Genomic DNA, 17169 nt, shown 5'->3' on the forward strand with positions numbered 1-17169 from the left:
ATCGTCGAGGGGACACTGAATAGCGCACGGTACATCCAAACTGTCATCGAACCCATCGTTCTACCATTCCTAGACCGGCAAGGGAACTTGCTGTTCCAACAGGACAATGCACGTCCGCATGTATCCCGTGCCACCCAACGTGCTCTAGAAGGTGTAAGTCAACTACCCTGGCCAGCAAGATCTCTGGATCTGTCCCCCATTGAGCATGTTTGGGACTGGATGAATCGTCGTCTCACGCGGTCTGCACGTCCAGCACGAACGCTGGTCCAACTGAGGCGCCAGGTGGAAATGGCATGGCAAGCCGTTCCACAGGACTACATCCAGCATCTCTACGATCGTCTCCGTGGGAGAATAGCAGCCTGCATTGCTGCGAAAGGTGGATATACACTGTACTAGTGCCGACATTGTGCATGCTCTGTTGCCTGTGTCTATGTGCCTTTGGTTCTGTCAGTGTGATCATGTGATGTATCTGACCCCAGGAATGTGTCAATAAAGTTTCCCCTTCCTGGGACAATGAATTCACGGTGTTCTTATTTCAATTTCCAGGAGTGTAGATAAAAGAACAATGGTGCCTTAAATCAAGCTCTCGGGTTTTCTAAGGGTAGTGAAAGTCGTTTATCCACAGTGTTAGTTATCGACGGAAAAACAGCACTCGAAAAGGCCTTACACGGGAGATACAGTATTATTTTTATGGCATGACAGGTGATAACAGGAATGGAACAGTAAAAGTACGAACTGCAACTAAATTAACATGACTGAATGGCAGTACAGATAGGTCAAAGGTTCAGTAGTTTTGTAGTTCATCAGATGCATCGTAAGTAAGTTCGTCGTCTTTCCACACGACAAGTTTGCGGGGAAATTACTTGTACTTCTTGTGAAACATTTACGTCCCACATTTTTGAGGTCAACGGGAAATTTAATAGTAGTTCAGTTCACAGAATTACCCACTGATTCTCATCTTTCACACTCTTGCTAAGTCCGAAATATCCTAATAATTTTTTATTATTATCTCAAAGTCAACTGTAGACAGTTTTTTTCTGTTTATATGTATGTGATTCACAGTTCACTTTGAGAATTTCAGTTACAATCATTTTAGTGTGTTGATGAACTCATCACGGTGCGTCAAAATTCGCCCTTTGAGAGACGTTGCTTACGAGAGAAGACGTGCAATCGATATCTTTGATGACTCAGGCTACCATTTCTTCTTTCTTTGTTTTGGCCAACCAAGTGCCACATTAATTCAGCTGTCTCTTTTTTCGAGCTTTGACCGCTGCTCAATGCTCCTGCATTCGTTTCCGATTTCGTTCTTTCCTCTCTTGGGTACACGCCTTTCCTGTTCTCAGTACCGGCCTTTCCTGTAAACCTCTATATGTTTGTAGTTTTAAGAGGATCAGGCTCCTTGATGTCTTCAGGAGGAATTTTCAGTTTTCACAGACATTCTTCAATTTCTGTGAACCATGACCCTTTGCTTTTCTTATTTTGAAATTAAATTAATATCATTTTAAATATCTTTCCTGGGCTCATTCGTATCACGTGGCCACCAAAGGCAATTCCTATATTCGAATCGTGTCATTTATCTTCTCTGTAAGCATGTGTGTTATTCGACTGTGACGCCTTCCATACGCACTCTTTTCTTTTTATAGGACCTAGCATTTTTCTCAAAAATATTTCTTACTTTGGTCTCCAGTTTAGACCTTACTCCTTTATTGAAAGAGTTTTTGTCGCATATAGAGTTTACACTCGAATAACAGCGTATTTATTTATTTATTTATATTTGCCTTTGCAGACGCTTCTATCTTCCCCTTGTAAGGTTCAAATGGCTCTGAGCACTATGGGACTTAACATCTATGGTCATCAGTCCCCTAGAACTTAGAACTACTTAAACCTAACTAACCTAAGGACATCACACACATCCAGGCAGGATTCGAACCTGCGACCGTAGCGGTTACGCGGTTCCAGACTGAAGCGCCTAGAACCGCACGGCCACACCAGGCGGCCGAAATGAAATTTAGATAATGTGAACGCCCGCTGATCTTGTAAGGAAAAGGTCTTCTAGTACAACTATTACAAAATGACCTCACTGCAGAATCCTTCTATTACGAGTCTCCTATGGTTAGCGTCAGTCTTGCAAGAAGATGGAGTCTCGTACTCTCATCGGGATACTATTCTGTTTACTTACCAAAGGCACCAGCTATAGACCATGTAGAACAGTTAACTGTGAGTTTAATATTTATTGATAACATCACATAAAATGTCCCTTTAATAACCTATCGAAAATGAGACAAATCCCGATATTTGTTCACATAAAGTTTTGTCCTTATTTTTACTATAAGGAACCCGTTCCTAAAGGCTGTTCCTGTTACTTTGATACACCCAGTATAGTTTACATCCAGTAACGGCGTTCACTAGGGCATAGAACGACAAGGATCGAGTCAGACCGTTTCATATAAGTCCCTAACCAAAGAAATCAATGAAATGAAACCCGATTGCGATATACAGGGTGTTACAAAAAGGTACGGCCAAACTTTCAGGAAACATTACTCACACACAAATAAAGAAAAGATTTTATGTGGACATGTGTCCGGAAACGCTTAATTTCCATGTTAGAGCTCATTTTAGTTTCGTCAGTATGTACTGTACTTCCTCGATTCACCGCCAGTTGGCCCAATTGAAGGAAGGTAATGTTGACTTCGGTGCTTGTGTTGACATGCGACTCATTGCTCTACAGTACTAGCATCAAGCACATCAGTACGTAGCATCAACAGGTTAGTGTTAATCACGAACGTGGTTTTGCAGTCAGTGTAATGTTTACAAATGCGGAGTTGGCAGATGCCCATTTGATGTATGGATTAGCACGGGGCAATAGCCGTGGCGCGGTACGTTTGTATCGAGACAGATTTCCAGAACGAAGGTGTCCCGACAGGAAGACGTTCGAAGCAATTGATCGGCGTCTTAGGGAGCAGGTAACATTCCAGCCTATGACTCGCGACTGGGGAAGACCTAGAACGACGAGGACACCTGCCATGGACGAGGCAAATCTTCGTGCAGTTGACGATAACCCTAATGTCAACGTCAGAGAAGTTGCTGCTGTACAAGGTAACGTTGACCACGTCACTGTATGGAGAGTGCTGCGGGAGAAGCAGTTGTTTCCGTACCATGTACAGCGTGTGCAGGCACTATCAGCAGCTGATTGGCCTCCATGGGTACACTTCTGCGAATAGTTCATCCAACAATGTGTCAATCCTCATTTCAGTGCAAATGGTCTCTTTACGGATGAGGCTTCATTCCAACGTGATCAAATTGTAAATTTTCACAATCAACATTTGTGGACTGACGAGAATCCGCACGCAATTGTGCAATCACGTCATCAACACAGATTTTCTGTGAACGTTTGGGCAGGCATTGTTGGTGATGTCTTGATTGGGTCCCATGTTCTTCCACCTACGCTCAATGGAGCACGTTATCATGATTTCATACGGGATTCTCTACTTGTGCTGCTAGAACATGTGCCTTTACAAGTACGACACAACATGTGGTTCATGCACGATGGAGCTCCTGCACATTCAGTAGAAGTGTTCGTATGCTTCTCAACAACAGATTCGGTGACCGATGGATTGGTAGAGGCGGACCAATTCCATGGCCTCCACGCTCTCCTGACCTCAACCCTCTTGACTTTCATTTATGGGGGCATTTGAAAGCTCTTGTCTACGCAACCCCGGTACCAAATGTAGAGATTGTGGACGGCTGTGATACAATACGCCATTCTCCAGGGCTGCATCAGTGCATCAGGGATTCCATGCGACGGAGGGTGGATGCATGTATCCTCGCTAACGGAGGACATTTTGAACATTTCCTGTAACAAAGTGTTTGAAGTCACGCTGGTACGTTCTGTTGCTGTGTGTTTCCATTCTACATTTAATGTGATTTGAAGAGGGGTAATAAAATGAGCTCTAACATGGAAAGTAAGCGTTTCCGGACACATGTCCACATAACATATTTCCTTTCTTTGTGTGTGAGGAATGTTTCCTGAAAGTTTGGCCGTACCTTTTTGTAACACCTGTAAACAGGTATTTTTCAGTTGTTGCAAAGACAGATTTTATATACGTTTAATAAATCAGTACCTTACGTGCTCTAGGAGCTTCAGTTGTTGATTTGAGCCTCTCAGTGGAACGGGAGATACATTCAGAGAGATTGCTGTAGCATTGTGGGTTGTCTTCCTCGTCAGGACGATGACGTCAGTGGCGTGCTCAGAGTTCCTCATGAGGATGATGTCAGTTGTCATGCCACCTACAACGCATACAGTAGCTGAACGATAGGGGTAACGATAGACTCTCATTTCTGTCTCTGATTTCACTCTCTTCACAGCTTTACACGTTAATTCCAATACCGTTTCCTTTTTTGACGGCGTAACGTACGAGGGCTGATCGACAAAGACTAACACTGATTTTTTCCTATAGTTTCCTTGATAGTTTCCTATCTGTACTACGAATATTTGAAAAGAGCGGGATTTTACGTTTAAAGTCCAAATATGGCAGCACTCTCGTATCGGTAGGGTGGTTGTAATGCTCTATTTTGTAGACGCTCTTTGCATTTCACACACCAGACAATGGAGGTGACGCCAGAGGAGCAGTAGGGCGAAATAAAATTCTGTATTCTTCGGCAGCAATTTGCGGTTGCTTGCTGATGATGCCGTGGCATACGGTAAGGTGTCGAAGTTGAGTGACTGGAGGAAGACAGAAGACGACTTAGCAAAAATTTGCAGTTGGTGTGATGAATGGCAGCTAGCTCTAAATGTGGAAAAAATTAAGTTAATGCGATATGTAGGAAGATCAAACCTGTAACGTTTCGATACAGTATTACTAGTGTCCTGCTTGACGCAGTCAAGGCAGTTAAATATCTGGGAGTACCGTTTTTTAGCGATATGAGGAAGATCGTGCATGTGGGAACTGTGGTAGGAAAGGCGAACTGTCGACTTTGGTTTATTGCGAAAATTTTAGGAAAGAGTAGTTCACCTGTAAAGGACACTGCATGTAGAACGCTGGTGCGACCTGTTCTTGAGTACTGCTCTAGTTTTTGGGATCCGTACGTGTTCGGATTGAAGGAAGACATCGAAGCAATGCAGAGGCGGGCTGCTAGATTTGTTACCAGTAGATTCGAACAGCACGATTCTACTGCCGCTAACATACATTGCGCGTAGGGACCACGAAGGAAAGATACGAGAAATTAGGGCCCGTTAGAAGGCATACAGACATCCCCGGATCTACGATATTTCCGAACCGGGTAAAAAATTGATAGTGTCGTCGTCCCCCCCCCCCCCCCTTCAACTCGAGCGTTTGAGAGAGGGCGTCAAAAATTTTAAAACAGTCGATTTTTCAAAAATATTTACGTTTTGTGGCGCACATCTTTCTGAAGAGGTCGATATATAAAACTCATTTTTTTGAGGAAATGTGATATATGTGATTTAGTCCGAGTGTGCCAAAGTACGGTGCCACGCCTCTTCACCTACCATTCTTCTACCGCACGTCACTGTATTTCGCTCTGTGGAGTTCAAATGTGTATATTTTGTACTGGACCCATCAAACCCATATTCAGGATAGTGGAAGTCAAAATGTCTTGTGGTGCCTCTCTTGCCCTCGGTCGGCTGGTCTGACATCCTAGATCCTTTAAAAAAAATCACAATTGATACTGGGTGGGATTAGTTGTGATCAGGAGAACGAGAACTCTTCAAAAATTGGCACTCTTTATTACCTGTTAGCTAATAACTTTCTCTTTAGTGTGACATAAAATTAAATATAGGAAAAATAAAACTAGTAAAGACAAGAGACAAGCAAGACAGTACACATTTCTCCAGTCCTTAGGTCTCAGCATTTTTGTCCTCTCTAATCTCGCTACAGCTTTACATGGCGTGCTTTTCTTTCGGCGAAATAATCTATTACCTCATTAAAGTTCGTCAAACGTTTTGCTACATGAAAAATCAAAATGTCGTTGTGTATTACTGAAGAAGCTGTCAATACTAATAGTACCCAAGTCTGGCGTTGTTTCTCGATTTTATTACGTCTTTCAGGTCGCTGACTCCTAGATAAAACGAAATAGGCCTTTCTAATATGGCAGCAGTTGTAACAAACGCCAAATATGAGAGACTGTTTTGGCACAAGTGGTCATTTTTATCTGTCTCATTTACATAAGTAACTTGACAGAATATAATTCACGAAGTACCATTATCAAATGCCTATTAGACCTACTACAAGCAAATAGTTTTATGTTAGGAAATAATTTCACGTTTCATTCACATGCTCCAGTTTCATAACCATGAGATCGGTAAGTAGTAGTGATACGAAATTTTTATATAAATTTGGAATCGTCATACTCTTCCATATAAATTGTGTGATGTCCCCGTTTCTACTCCGTCCTCGTTCTAAAAAACAATCTTGCCATCATTAATTCTGTAGCTATTCCTGCCAATGTCAAAACTTATTCTCCAGTTAACTTCGCTAACCCTGCCAGAATCACCGGTTCAGTTACCTCTCGTTTAATCTCCGGTTAGGCCTTATTACACGTTCGTGCAACGTATTTTCCGCGCAATTCCGAAAACAGAACTTACGCGGCTGCTAACTGAGGACTGTACAACTGGCCCTAACTAATACAGCGATCTGGCAAAAATTTTCTGTCAAAATTTCATTTTCTTGGATACACAGAGAAGATAATATGTAATTCTTCTTACCTGTTATTCCTATTAGTCATTTATTTCCACTCTAGTGGTCTGACTCCATGAATTTCGCTAATAATTATAACAACACTTATCATTCGCACACCTGTTCAAGCACATAAATAAACAACGATTGGTTTCATCCGTTAGGGTTTATTCGCCTCAGTTCGTATAGCCCTGTCACCTTTTTTCTGCGGGAAAATTTTTTATTTCTTGATGTGACGGGGATCCCTCTGGCAGAGACATCACATACACTATGCACACTTTAAAAAATCAACTTATGATTCGTTCAGAAATCAACTTAGAATGTGTTCAAAAACGTTAAAAAAGCAACAGTGACGCGTTTCAAAATCATATGAACAGTCGATAGACCAACGTGCGCTGGATGCTAGGCGCTTTGTGAAACAAGGTTTTTTTCTTAAAGACTATGAATTTAGCGTCTCCTTAAATTGCTGCCCGGGGCAGATACCCCGATTTTCCCTCCTCCCCTGCCCCTTCATCCGTGTCTGCGCACAGACAGTCGTTTTTCCCTCGTTCTATTTGCGAGTGGAACAGGAAAGGAAACGACAAGTATTTGTGCAGGGTACCCTCCGCCACGCACCGTACGGTGGCTTGCGGAGTATCTAAGCAGATGTAGATGTAGAAACCATACAGCCACTGTAACTTACGAAAAGTTGAAGCATGCATACGTTGAAAATGCAATACCTCGTGCAACAGTGTTTGGTTGGTACTAAAACTTCAAAGAAGGTCGACTTGTCTGTGTTAAGCCAGGTGGGCTTGGTGTTTCGGCTTCTGCTGTGACTAAAGTCAGCATCAGCAGAGCTGCTGCAATGGTCTATGAGGATTGGCGGATAACTGTACATAACCTCAATGAATTGTTCAGAATTTCGTATGACAGTGTCTTTACGATTATGCATGATCGTGTCCATATGACCTGCGTTTGTGCCCGTTGGGTGACACGTCTATTGACTCCCGAACAAAAGCCTGTGCGAATGGAGTAAAGCCGTGAGGTGCTGTGTCTCTTTGGTGATGGAGGGGATGTGTTTCTGGAATAATCGATTATCAGCAGCGATGAATCATGGCTGTATCATTATGATCCTGAAGGAAAAGGGCCAGGTTCTCCATCATCAAAATAGGAGAAGGTTGTTCCATCCGCAGGAAATGTGATGGTGATTACATTTTTTGACCGTCAGGGAATGATTTACCAGTTGCCCCTCACACTGCTGTTACAGTAGCATAATACATGACAGTATTGGCTAAGCTGAGGAAGTACATTCCAAGGAAACGACCAGAACTTTCTTCGACTGGGTGACGACTTCATCATGACAATATGAGGCCTCACGGCACAAATCGAGCCATGCAGTTTCTGGCTCAATACAACATTACCTTGTAGCGCACACGTCTAATTGCCTCGATATTGCACCATGTCATTTTTTAATTCTCGTCGCTAAAAGCATAGCCTGGTGCACTCGATTTAGGAGCTCTGAAGCAATGCTCAAGAAAAGTGAGACGATTCTCAAGGATCTGACAAAGAAGTGACTGACCATGCTTTCGAGGAGTAGCAGAGCCTCTGTAATGACCGCATTCAAGCAGGAGGCGAGTACTCTGAAAAATATTATGTAAACATTGAAACGGAGTAATAAAAATCTGCCTCGTGATGACTGGGTGTTGTGTGATGTCCTTAGGTTAGTTAGGTTTAAGTAGTTCTAAGTTCTAGGGGACTGATGACCATAGATGTTAAGTCCCATAGTGCTCAGGGCCATTTTAATAAAAATCTGTTTAAAAAAAGCAGTCTCAGTCTTTGTTAACCAGCCCTCGTACTTACATGCATCGCTCATTATACCTCAATAATTCACTCACAGAGACAGTCCATGATGAAGGGCAAAAGGCAGATTCCATATTCTTAGATTTCCGGAAAGCGTTGGACACAGTGTCCCACAGCACACTATTACGAAGGGCCGAGCTTACAAAATAGGTTGTCAGATGTGAGAGTGGCTCGAAGACTTCTTAAGTAATGGAATCATGTACGTTGCCGTGGACGGCGAGAGTTTATCAGAGATAGAAGTATCATCAGGAGTACCCCATGGGACGTTCATGTTCTCCATGTACAGTCGACGACGATGGGTAAGCCCCACTTGGGGCTTTCTTGGCGTTTGCAACCACGTCACAAACTGTGACAACACTTTCACACCGTTGATACCCATGTTGGGTTATAGTGGCAGCATATTATTATCCGCGTGAGACATACTATACGCAGCACTGGAAACTGATACCAGTTAAACGTGATAGACGAATTATAGGATGTCGACAGCGATCGCGACGTATGTAGTGATTTGAGAAACAGCGTTAGATGTCGTCCGAGGATAGTGTTGACGTCGCTGTGCAAGTATCTGACGGTCAAAGTGCTTGGTCGTCACGTGTTGAATCACAGTTCGGTTCCGCCATTTGGCCAAAATCTTTTGCGTCCCCACCGTATTAGATGCTAATGTCCTTTCTGCGGTAGCTTCTCTTGTCTTGATGAGTACAACGATGGTGCAGATTATTTGTAGGCTTTAAGAGAAATATTATAATACGGGCTAACAAAAACTACATCACAAAACGCACAAAATTTTAAACAGAATACATTCAAGTTATTACAAGGGTATTCGTTGTGTGTGTGTGTGTGAGAGAGAGAGAGAGAGAGAGAGAGAGAGAGAGAGAGAGAGAGAGAAAATATAATTATTTTAAGGAGTAAGTAATTTTATATCAATCAGGCTTCCAGGAAAATTTTATCTTTTACTAAGACCGTGTTTCAAATGTAGGAGCAAGTAGCTAATCGAATAATTATTCAATCCTTTGACACGACTGAAACTGGTGACGATATACTTTGTTTTAAATTGCGGACTCAAATGTAAGCACCAAGCTCAACTTCAGCCCTTTTGACCTTTTATTCGGGAACACTAAAATTCACTATCACTCTCAGTTTAAAAGATAAGGTCCAAATTAAGTTGCAGAAGAGAAGGTTTTGTCCGTATGCATAAAAGTATTTGCTGAGGTGCAGACAGAGCGGGAAAGTAAATGGAGGAGAAAAAAATCATTATGACGAAATTAAGTAAGAGAGGATTAATGTTTAACGATTAGATCATTAATTTTGGTCTCGAGGTAAAATTACAAATATGCTGTGAAAAATAATTTCAACCATTCAGCGTAATGGGTCTGAATAAGACACTGAAATGCTGTCAGACAATATTTATTAAAATGTGATTTGAAAATATACGATCCTAAAGAGATAAGCAGGTACGAAATTGCACTAACTTCCAATTGCCAGGACAAGCATAGAGTAAGGTTTTCCAACAGAAATTATGGTTGATTTCTCCCTAATTTTTAAGGAGAACGGAACTCAATAATTTCAGTGGCCGGCGGTATGGAACGTCAGACGGCAGTTGACGGAATGCACTACGCTTTGCCTTACTTCAATTAGAATTTAATACGAGAAAATGACTATTTATTCTCTGATGTAACACTGTTTTTATTCACCCAAATGATATCATCATTGCTGAAAGTGATTTTGAATATAAAGGAAAGTTGTCTATTGGGCGAAAGTTCGCTAATGTGAGACAGCTAGATCCCGACTAAAGTAAATGCTCATCTGTGTTAGGAAGTATCAGAACTTAGTTCTCCCTGCGCCCGAGGTGTAGAGCAATGTCAATAACACTGTCAAGAAGCCTCGATTTTAAAAGTGTTCAATTTCAAATTTTTTGCTTGCATGTGCTTGTATGGCTTTAATATCAGAAGTTGAGCAGCTGTCGCAACAATATTCACACGATTATATTCTGCTCAAAGTACTCTTTGATCCGTTGTAATGAATTGTCCTCAAACCGAGCAGAGTAACTATGAGGCTAGCTTTTAGCGCAAGATAGCCTATTCCTAATATGCAGCGACAATGTCGCATATCGGTACACGCTATCTCATATAAAAATAGCTTCACCATGTCACCTAGCTACTGGACTCAGACTCATTTTTTTAATAAGTGGTCTGACTACTTTGTGAATTTTGTGAAACCATCTCGTGATGACCCTGTCGTGTCTTGATGGGCATCATATCATATTTTTGTGGTACACAAAGCAAGAGAGAACCATGTCCGCATTATCTGTTTATGACCCCATTCCACACATATAATGCAGCTTCTTGTGTGTTTATGGGACCGTTTAAAATGCATTATCACCAAGAAACTTATTGCGCAACTAACCCAGCTCAAGTTGTAATCTTATTTTTGATTACGAGGTTATTTGGAGCGGCATACTTAAGAGTAGTAAGAATTGGAAAATGCTGTAAACGCCCTCTGGAAAACGTGACTCTTCCCATGTAACAGGCGCATATGTAGAGACAATGACTTCGTAGCACACATCGAGTCTGACATACAAGACGCAAACAACGGAGTAAATGTGAGCTCAGATGTTATCTGACCTGCTCCCAAAATCAGTAAGCCACATCAAGAGCCACCAACTCTAGTAAAATAAGAACGTTCTGAATCTGTTAAGCAGCTAACATCATCTCCATACAGGGAACGTTTGAAGCAATCCATCCAAAGAGAAGAAGCCGAAACGGACTCAAAGGAGACAGACACGAAAGTTTTGTTCTTGAAAAAGAAAAAGAGAAAAAAAGCAGGAAACATACTCGTCCTGTCATTTGAGGTCTGATACAAATTTAAATGAGAACAATGCTTCAGATATGCGATCTGAAGAAGAAGACAATGAAAGCACATTATGCAATGGTCGTTTTTCTGAAGAAGTACTCAGAGAAATGCACGCAGTGCATGGAATGCTATTCTTGGGCTTCTGAAGAAAGTTAACTTGAAAAAGAGCTTTTGTCTGTCCTGAATGCACTTCTTCTGCACAATAAAAGCAGTGTGTGAGACGCAGTAATAAAGAGAATATTATTATTTTAGAATTTACCTGTTATCATAGAGGCCGACATTAAGTGTTTTATTTGACTGTCTCAAGTCAGGGCACCATTTCTATGTCGATTCAAACTGACATTTTTGTGCTTTTTTTGGATTTACATGGATTAAGTGTTAAGTACCACGAATTCAATAAGAACTTAAAATACAATGATTCCACGGAGATTTATAATTAACAAACATACAGTTAAACCAAATGTTGTATTATATAGTGGAGTAATACGCGATGAGGAGCGTTTCACATCAGAGACGAAGTTAGTATTAGGTCCACCCACCACTGGCACCAATTACATGCCTCATCGGACGAGGCAAGGGAGTGTCAGCTTCTGGGAATATGTCTCATCCTCCACGAGACTCTCCTATTTATTTAATACTAGGTACCACAGTTGATCAGGTGTGCGTGGGGCTGGTGCAGTCCAGTGGAAGTTCATGTGACACTTCATTTTGGCCCACAGATTTTCAGTGAGATGCCAGTCCGACGCTCGGACTGTCCAGCCGATGAGGTCGACGACAGTCTGTTGCGAAAACCGTTGCTGAACGATTCGACTTGTGTGAACCCGTGATTGGTCCCGCTGGAACTGGATTACTACTGGAATAGCATCTCCTCACACTTGACTACAAAATATGTTTCATGATATGCACAGACTGATACGGGGCGAGATGACAGTGAATGTGCCGGAGTACCTCTGCCCTATCTGATGACACTCACTTCTAGGATGAGACTCTACTGGGGCCAAAATGGCAATGTTGTGCCACGTACTGTAGGTCGTAGGGTGGTCCCCGTGGCCTGTAGACCATCATTCACTGAGATAAACATTGATTCATCTGAAAAGATGACCTGGTGCCAGTCACGGTCTACATTCAATTCAGTGAAGGCAAACGTATGACGTTTGTCATCATCAGAGAGTGCCTCTTTATTAGCAGCCCTCTGGCTCTAAGGTCAGCATCCCACAAGTGGTAGCGAACGGCTTGCGAGCATTAACACCCTGTCTTGCTGAGGCGTCGACACCTTTGCTACGCCTGCCCCTCGAAGCCATCTAATTTCTATCGCTTATCCACTTCTGAGCACAGCAATGTAAAGTACAGATCTGGCTGCCGCTTCACAAGCACTGAAACTGTCATACTGAACGAGTGCCAGAACGTTGTCTCTCGTGATCTGTGTATGCTGGTACATCCTGGCAGTAAATGACTGTTTTTCACGTACCAGACCGTGACGCAAGGCATTCTCATGTTTGGCGTACCATGGCTATATTCGTGTTACGCTTCCAACACATCAGCAAAAAATACAATGTAAATAAATATGTTATCGATAAGACGCCAACCGTAGTTGCTTCTGTGCATTTCCAGAGCGTAAACATTGCCACGTGGATACCACCTAAATTCATAGATTTGCTCTTATTTGTGTATACCAGGCAGAGGCATCTCGGCATTTCAAACAGAGAAAAGTAATGGATATCTATAAAACAATATGTGGTAATTGTACGCAGTCACAGTACATCAGAAAGGTCTTCAAGTAAATTCGTTACAATAATAACGGAACAAGTAACGCTTGCCACACCAGGTGACCCTATGGCAATTTTCCACGATGTAAGACAACCCACTATCCTTTCTAGACATCTTTACTTGGGCTTAAATATTGTTGTTTCAAATGAAATAAGACCACGTACTTTTCGATGTGCTTCTAGGTACAGTCGTGCTCAAAAGTATACGAACGACCTGAATTGCATTTCGCCTGATTCGCATGCAACCCACATTGTCTAGCAGGTCCTCTAATCGCTCCTTGGTACAGTCGTTTCACTATTGAAAATGGTTCCAACAAGTCACCACTAGAAAACACTGCTCTGTATCGCAATAACTCAAGATGTAAAGCAATACTACGATACTACAAATATCAGGTAACACCTTATCACAGGTAAGACTGCCCTTAACACTTGTAAGCTCACATTTATTACAATAAATGACATACCTGAAATGTTACCACTCTCATTATTATGTCAGATAGGTAATGCGCGTAGTAAGTTCGTCGTATTCATGATTTCCTCTCCAAAGTAACATACCTTACTTATTATTTAACACAAAATGGCATTAAAAATTTAAGTTATTCGCGAGCAGTTAGTTGAGAATATGTATGAACTTCAAATGAATATTCTGCATATGGATTCAAACCCAGGTCATGCAGACTAAGCAAAGATGTCGTGACTGACGGAAACTAACAGTCATTCCTGATTAGGCATACAGAGAGTGATATACCTCGATTTTAGACAGTAACAGTTACCAAATACCAACTTTAAATTTTTAACGGACGCGAATTCCTACCCAGTACCTATTGTCCCTGTTAACGAACTACGAGAGATGTTAAATATTGCTTCTTAACTAGTAACTTACTTGAAATGCCGTGAGGTAAAGCTATGTGTTGGACAGGGATTCGAACCCAGAACCTAATTGGATAGATATATAAGCACAATCAACATTGACATATCGGATCAGCTCGGCAGTAACTAGATGTTTTAACTGAAATGACGAGACGAAACATTAATTTTTTCCTTCCCAGGACTCCAATCCGGTACCTATCGCTGTTATATTCTAGAGAAAACGAACGTTAAATATGGGTTTGTTGCACCAGCAGCGACATGTGAGCATGTTTGAACTAGAAATAATATGACGAAGAGTTCAGTGCTGACTGGGAATAGAGCCCCAAACATATCGTTGTTGGCTAGACACAAAGAGACGTCAGTTATCGAATTTTTCTCCACCAGCAGCTCGGAATAACATCTTGAACTTACAGTGATCTCGCAAATAGTTGTGTGTCTCACTGGGAGTTAAAATCGTCAAATATCGTTAGTGTTGACAACGAATGAAAATACACTGAAAATCGAAATTATTATCCACCAGTAGAGAGATGTTCTCATGCTGGAGCTTGATAATACACTCCTGGAAATTGAAATAAGAACACCGTGAATTCATTGTCCCAGGAAGGGGAAACTTTATTGACACATTCCTGGGGCCAGATACATCACATGATCACACTGACAGAACCACAGGCACATAGACACAGGCAACAGAGCATGCACAATGTCGGCACTAGTACAGTGTATATCCACCTTTCGCAGAAATGCAGGCTGCTATTCTCCCATGGAGACGATCGTAGAGATGCTGGATGTAGTCCTGTGGAACGGCTTGCCATGCCATTTCCACCTGGCGCCTCAGTTGGACCAGCGTTCGTGCTGGACGTGCAGACCGCGTGAGACGACGCTTCATCCAGTCCCAAACATGCTCAATGGGGGACAGATCCGGAGATCTTGCTGGCCAGGGTAGTTGACTTACACCTTCTAGAGCACGTTGGGTGGCACGGGATACATGCGGACGTGCATTGTCCTGTTGGAACAGCAAGTTCCCTTGCCGGTCTAAGAATGGCAGAACGATGGGTTCGATGACGGTTTGGATGTACCGTGCACTATTCAGTGTCCCCTCGACGATCACCAGTGGTGTACGGCCAGTGTAGGAGATCGCTCCCCACACCAGATGCCGGGTGTTGGCCCTGTGTGCCTCGGTCGTATGCAGTCCTGATTGTGGCGCTCACCTGCACGGCGCCAAACACGCATACGACCATCATTGGCACCAAGGCAGAAGCGACTCTCATCGCTGAAGACGACACGTCTGCATTCGTCCCTCCATTCACGCCTGTCGCGACACCACTGGAGGCGGGCTGCACGATGTTGGGGCGTGAGCGGAAGACGGCCTAACGGTGTGCGGGACCGTAGCCCAGCTTCATGGAGACGGTTGCGAATGGTCCTCGCCGATACCCCAGGAGCAACAGTGTCCCTAATTTGCTGGGAAGTGGCGGTGCGGTCCCCTACGGCACTGCGTAGGATCCTACGGTCTTGGCGTGCATCCGTGCGTCGCTGCGGTCCGGTCCCAGGTCGACGGGCACGTGCACCTTCCGCCGACCACTGGCGACAACATCGATGTACTGTGGAGACCTCACGCCCCACGTGTTGAGCAATTCGGCGGTACGTCCACCCGGCCTCCCGCATGCCCACTATACGCCCTCGCTCAAAGTCCGTCAACTGCACATACGGTTCACGTCCACGCTGTCGCGGCATGTTACCAGTGTTAAAGACTGCGATGGAGCTCCGTATGCCACGGAAAACTGGCTGACACTGACGGCGGCGGTGCACAAATGCTGCGCAGCTAGCGCCATTCGACGGCCAACACCGCGGTTCCTGGTGTGTCCGCTGTGCCGTGCGTGTGATCACTGCTTGTACAGCCCTCTCGCAGTGTCCGGAGCAAGTATGGTGGGTCTGACACACCGGTGTCAATGTGTTCTTTTTTCCATTTCCAGGAGTGTACATAATGAAATCTTTAATGCCGGGCCAGCATTCGAACCCATTCACGCGCAATACGTGGAGATGTTGAGGAATCTACAGTTTTGAACAAACAACATATTGTAGCCGAGATGTATTGTCATGAAGGGGTCAAATTCCGCGTTAAGGGCGGTCTGAGTTGCATTACCGGTTCAGAACCAATTTTATCGACATACAGAAGCTCAGATAAAAGTTGGAATAAGTGTCCTGTGAGCCTACATAGCGTTTGTTTCGTCACTAGAAATAAATAACTAGTATAAGAAATGTTACTGGTGATAGAGTTTCTACATGTCACCACTCCTTTTACTGTGGCTCAATCTAACGTCTACTTGGTAGAGAGGGAATATCATTTTTAATGTGAATTTCAGACCACAATGCCATTATATCTTCTTCACTTGGTGTAGCCAGAAGAGAATGGAATCTGTCTCCCTCTATCTAAAATCATTGATCGAAGCTGGAATCGAACCCGGACCATAGATTTATGAACCTATCACCATCACAACAGACCACAACATCCGCTTCTTGGTGGTTTATTTCTCTATCTAACGCCGTTGTGCCACACTGGCTTATTTCTCTGCCTCCTGATGACTGGGTGTTGTGTGCTGTCCTTAGGTTACTTAGGTTTAAGTATTTCTAAGTTCTAGGGGACTGATGACCATAGATGTTAAGTCCCATAGTGCTCAGAGCCACACTGGCTTAGACATCTGACACACGAGCTCCCTGTATCAATTTGTAGCATGTTCAGTAAATTCATTTTCTTGGTTGACCGAATCACCATGAACTAGCTACCTCGGCTACCCAGTGCATACATTCAACTTTATTTTGTAATCACCAGAATAAACTCACGTAACTGCCACCAACACAAAACTGCCAACAGTGGATGATGCAGAAATTTAAATAGGAAGTGTTCCTTTTCACTTGAACTACTCTATTGCGCTATCTGTTTGTTGAAAACGTCATGCAGTGCAACAGTAAAGTTATAACTGTATGTCTCTCATAAGTATTCACCTGGCCATATGCATTATGCCACAGCGCTGTGGAATGCAGAAGTTCTGGAGGAATTGTTCTTGACTTCTGGAGGTGTTGTAGCTACGTGTCAGATAGTAGCGTAATGGTAAGTATCGCGCGCGGTAGGTAAGATGTCGCGGTTCGAGTGTACT

The sequence above is a fragment of the Schistocerca cancellata genome, chromosome 4 (assembly GCF_023864275.1).
Source record: "Schistocerca cancellata isolate TAMUIC-IGC-003103 chromosome 4, iqSchCanc2.1, whole genome shotgun sequence".
NCBI lineage: Eukaryota > Metazoa > Arthropoda > Insecta > Orthoptera > Acrididae > Schistocerca > Schistocerca cancellata.